At 42.6% G+C, this 5,917-nt stretch overlaps 1 pseudogene; it reads right to left on the bottom strand.

Moving 5' to 3' along the window:
* Positions 1-4,276: 4,276 nt before the first annotated feature.
* On the bottom strand, positions 4,277-4,395 carry LOC145411788 (5S ribosomal RNA; annotated as a pseudogene).
* Between the last annotated feature and the right edge of the window lie 1,522 nt (positions 4,396-5,917).

Below are 5,917 nucleotides of genomic sequence, written 5' to 3'. Positions count from 1 at the left end.
CTCTCCTAAAGCCACACTGCTCATCACTAATCACTCCCTCTGTACCCTCTCTAACTCTCATAATTAACACTCTACCATACACCTTACCTACAACACTCAACAGACTTATACCCCTAAAGCTAGTACATTCATACTTATCACCCTTGCCTTTATACAACGGGACCACACAAGCACTTGCCCAGTCAATTGGCACCATACCTTTCTCAAAGCACACATTCAACAATCTTACTAACCAGTCAACAATAGTCACTCCACCACCCTTCAGTACACAGAAAAAAAAAAAAAAAATGAGGGAAAAGATGGATGGATTAGGGGGAAGGATCAAGGGTTGGGGGAGAAGGATAAGGGAAAATGGGAAGGGTAGGAACATAAGGGGAAGATGGGCAGGACAAGGGGAAGACAGGAGGGAACAGTGGGGAGAATGAAAATAAAACCAAGGCATGGGGAGGCAGAGGGAAAAAAAAAAAAAAAAGGAGGAAGGCAAGAATGGGGAGGTAGGAGGTGAAATAATGGGCATGGGGTTTGAGACTTAGGGATGAGCGAGGCTGGTCACTCTCATCTTAAATGTCAGGACCAACTTGCCTTGCCCCAGGCCCCATCGCTCCTCTATGTCCGTCATCCAAGCCTACGTTGCCCCATGAGAAGTGTAGGAACCCGGGGCTTAGGGATGTTGGTCCTGACATTTAAGATAAGAGTGACCAGCCTCACTCATCCCTGAGTGGCACCACTTGAACAACAACCCCAACCACCCCTTGGATATAAATCTTCACCAGCTCAGTCCAATAGAATAATGCTTTAGAGTTACATTTGAAATGACTGGGTTCACAGACATTTAGCCCATCACAAACACCCTATGGTATCTCTTGATAATACTTCGTGTAGAGACGACAATTCTATCGATATGTTACGTGACTATTTGATGTTCATAAATGAACATAAATTCCCAAATAATCTTATTACATTTCACTGTGAAACTATTCACTCACTACATACTCTGTTGATTTGTAGGCAGATTTTGATCCCTGACTGCTGCAGGCTTTAGCAACTTTTTTTTTTTTTTTTTTTTTTTAATTGGCGGCAGTGTCTTTAGCAGGAAGCTTTGTAGATCACTTGTGTATTGTTCCGAAATGGAAAACCTTTCACAGACATGGCCGTGGGAAGCAACCTTGTCCCTCTGTTCACACAAATGTATCCACTATAGTATGGTTATTTTTAACATTTGGCATGTGAAACCGTCTCAGATAATGATCGTGGGATGTCTTCGCAAAACACCCATACACACCACACATAGTGAAAAGTACTATAACCTCATAAACTGTATAAATTAAAGCAGGCTATACATCACACTAGCAGCTCAAAACACAGTTGTCCTGGCGGGTGGTGCCCATGTGACGTCACAGGTCAAGGCAACCAGTCATAGATGACCTGCGCAAAACCTACATTATTTTGGTCCAGAGATGAGCACACTGAGTCTCTACACTGTGTCTGCACCAATAAAAATGCAGCCTTGGTAACTTTATTGGTCAGAATAAATTGTGTATATTCTTCCTGCTAGTACCAAGTACTGTAATTTTTTCACTGTTATCTTCGGTGGTGACAAATGTTCCACTGCTCCAGAACAAGTAATATGGGTTTGGTCTTCACTCTGTGTTGTCCTCCACTCGGGCAATGATGTGGTCACTAACATCTGGCAGAGTCATTTACAATCTGAAACACAAAAGCATGGATTAATCAGTACTCCAGGGAGATATATTAATAACCAACCCTCATCCAATCCTATGTTGACCCATGAGTAGAAGCCCAGGGCAAGGCAAGTTGGTCCTGACATTGAAGATGAAAGTGACCAGCCTCACTCATCCCTGAGTGGCATTACTTGAGCAATAAACCCCAACCACCCCCTGGTTATAAACCTTAATCGACTAAATCTGACTGGAACGCCATAATTACCCACTTAACCACCAGGTGCCATAATTTGGTTATATGGTTACCACCCAGCACAGTAAATGGTTTCCTGGTGTACAGGAAACCATTTGGCTTGTCACTCAATGTCGAGTCACTCATAGGCAGAAGGGAGAGGAAAGAAAGAAGAAAGACAGATGAGGATGGAAGAAAAGAAGGAAGGAGGAATGGGCAGACACCCGGAAGCAGCATTACATTGAGTGAGTGAATGGTGAGCACCCCCACCTACCACAGAGTCCAATAATAATACCATCATCAGAAATATAATAAAATCACTATTCCCACTGGCTCTGTAGTTCTCACAACACAGATTCCCACAATAATGCTTGAGTTACGGTCAAATTAGCCAAGTAGTAACAAGTAGTTGATAGGATGATGATGTGTTTAGTGATATGGGTGGAGTAAGGATGCCTACTGGTACTAGGTTATAAGTGTGCTTACATGGTATGATCAAACTGAGATTGAATCTTAACTGGGTGGTTGTGCCTTGAGGTTCAATTGGACATGAAACTGATACACTATAGGTTTAAGCTGCCCTTCTGCTGCAGTCCACCATTCTCTTTTGGGGGAATATTGATAGAGCTAAAGAATGTTTGTACAACTTAGCACATGGTAGTAGAGCTATTCAGATATACAAATGTCACTGCAAGAGGGTATCCCTCTCCAATACCTAAAACAGGATGGTGAGAAAGGTACTGGTATATGTGACTATCCCTAACTAAAATTGTGCTCCAATCTCTCTTACTTCATTTCCCCACTTCACAAACTCACCTCTTCCTTGACCATGCCACACTCAGGATCATAACTCTTGAAGTGGAACCTGAAGGAACCTAGCCAGTTAAACATAGCCTTAGCCTTGAAGTCCCGTAACCGCACTTCTCCACGCCGCCATCCTACCGATGACAGGAACAGAGTGACAGTATATTCTGTGAAGTAGATCATCTTTGTAAATGGTTCACTGCCTCCCATTGAAACAGAAGCATATAAATCTATCTATCTATCTATTGCCAGACACCTTAATCCCGTACAGGGTGGCCACAACAAATCGCCTCCACGTCGCCCTGTCCCCCACCATTTCACTGCCCTGCTCCCAACTCACAAACCCCCTCTCTCATATACCTCTCCACTCCATCCCTCCATCTCATCCTCGGCCTCCCCCTCTCTCATATACCTCTCCACTCCATCCCTCCATCTCATCCTCGGCCTCCCCCTCTCTCATATACCTCTCCACTCCATCCCTCCATCTCATCCTCGGCCTGCCCCTCTCTCATATACCTCTCCACTCCATCCCTCCATCTCATCCTCGGCCTGCCCCCCCCCTCCACCTCACTCACATACACTCTCCTCATCAGTCTCTCACCCTCCATCCTCTCCACATGGCCAAACCACCTCAGTGTGTTCCTCCTAACACTTCCTATCACATCCACAGCCACACCACAATGCTCCTTTATATCCTCATTTGTCAGCCTGTCTCTCCATGCGACTCCACAGCATATAAATAACTATCCTTTTTCCCATCTAAAAAGTAAGAAAATTATCAAAAACATGCCCACAGAAATGGCTCCCTCAATCATACATTCATTATACAGTACTATCTATCTATCTATTGCCAGACGCCTTAACCCCATAAAGGGTGGCCACAAACAAATTGCCTCCATGTCGCCCAGTCCCCCACCATTTTACTGCCTTGCTTCCAGTTCACATCCCCCTCTTTCATATACCTCTCCACTCCATCCCTCCATCTCATTCTTGGCCTCCCCCTCCCTCTGCCCCCGCCCCTCCACCTCCCTAACATACACTTTCCTCGTCAGTCTCTCACTCTCCATCCTCTCCACATGGCCAAACCACCTCAATGTGTTTCTCCTAATCCTTCCTATTACATCCGCATCCACACCACAATACTCCTGCACTTTCTCATTGTCAGTCTGTCTCTCCATGTGACTCCACAGGCTCCTCTCAAATAACTCATTTCCACTGCTGTCACTCTTGACTTGTGTCCCTCCAACAAGGTGCAAGCTTCACTTTCATTCATTAGAGCTGGTATCACAATAATGTCAAGCACTAACTTTTTCACTTCCATGCTCACTTCCGTTTCTTATCACTACCTTCAAGGAACAAGCAACCTTTCTTCCATGTTGGACCCTATCAAGCACTCCACTCTCCAAACTTCCATCCTTACTCGTCACACTACCCAAGTCCATCCATCCATCCATTGCCAGACGCCATGTATCCCAAACGGGGTGGTCAAGAGCTTAGAGTTTATTGTTTTACAGGGAGGGGCACTAATCCCCCACCAACCCCACATGACTCGTAGGGATGCCAACAGCATCTGGTGTTCCCAGGCGGTCACCCATCCAAGTACTAACCAGACCCAACGTTGCTTAACTTCGCTGATCGGACGGGAAGCGGTGTACTCAACGTGGCATGGGTACAGTACTTAAATGTACTCACATTTTCCATTTCCTCATCATCCAACCTCACTGCACATTCACTGACTTCACTTCACTCGAAAACCATAACTTTACTCTTCCCTACATTCACCTTTAGAGTCCGTTTCTTACACATTCTCCCAAACTCATCCACCAAGCCTTGCAGCTCCCCTTAGTCTTCACTTAACAGCACAGTATCATCTGCAAACAGCAGTACAGGGAGTTTCCAAACACTGCCCTCTCTCATTAGGGCCACTCCAACATCCACTGCCCTACCTTGTATCTCTTTTATAACCCCTTCCATATGCAGATTGAACAACCATGGAGACATGACACAGTCCTGTTTCAACCAAACCTTAAGATAGAAAAACTAACTCAGTTCACTATCCACATGCACTGCAGCCTTTGCACCCTCATACATACTCTTCACAGCATTCAACAACTTCCCATCTACTCCATGTATCGTTAATACTTTCCACAATCCTTGTCTATCCACCCTGCCATATGAGGACCTCCCTAAAGAACCGACGTAAGCACCACTTTTTTAAAATGGAGAAAATCGCAATTAAAGTTTTCCATACTACACTCTTCAGTAACTCAAGAACAACATGTCTGATCAACATGAATTTTAAAATAAACAAAGCCCTGTCCTCCCTCTCCAAAATATTGAAAAATTAATGAATTTGCATGATCATGTATTTTTTTATACAGCACAAACCTAGGGAGTATATCTTGGAACATAACAACACTATTAGGCTATCATAATATATTAAAATACCTGTAAGGTTGGTACAAACATAACATGTTTAAAACTTACTCAACCATGCAAAAAATGTTCATTTATTTGTTTGTTTGTATGATTGCATAGTTGTACACATGCATGTATGTATTTATGTATATTTATGTATACAAAAAATAAATGGTGATTAACTCCAAAAATACCTTGTTAAGTGTGTTCCTAAGTCTGTATTATGTTTGTATGTTAGTGTGATTGAGTGTATGCATGTATGTTTTCTTGTATACATACATAACATTGCTGAAGTACAGTAATCTCAGAATCCATAATGTGTGCTTGTCTGTATTTCTGTACGTAAGTCATTATGTATGCATGTATGTTGGTATGCATACAATGTGTGTTTGTATGTTTGTATGCATGAGTGTACAGGTGTCTGTATGCATGTATGTATGTAACATATGTATTTTTATGTATACAAAAATAATGCTGATTATCCCCAAAAATAGTGTGTTTGTAACTATTATGTTTCTATAACTAGAGTATGTGTGTATGCATGTACCAGTATGTCTTTATGTGCTTTTATGTTTTTTATGTTTGTTTAACAATACAAACTTAAACTCTTTTAATATCACAAAATGTGTATGTACAGTATGTATGTTTGTATGTTTCCATGTATGCATGACTTCCTGTATTCTTTTCATGAGTGCTTGTATATATGTATGTATGTTGACAAGGAAATCCCTCTTGAACACTGTAAAATCCAAGGAAGTTGCAATAAACATGGAAGGCACGC

The sequence above is a fragment of the Coenobita brevimanus genome, chromosome 90 (genome assembly GCF_032717465.1).
Source record: "Coenobita brevimanus isolate Jiangsu-jjx chromosome 90, ASM3271746v2, whole genome shotgun sequence".
Classification (NCBI taxonomy): Eukaryota; Metazoa; Arthropoda; class Malacostraca; order Decapoda; family Coenobitidae; genus Coenobita; species Coenobita brevimanus.
This window is presented reverse-complemented; position numbering and strand designations above follow the sequence as displayed.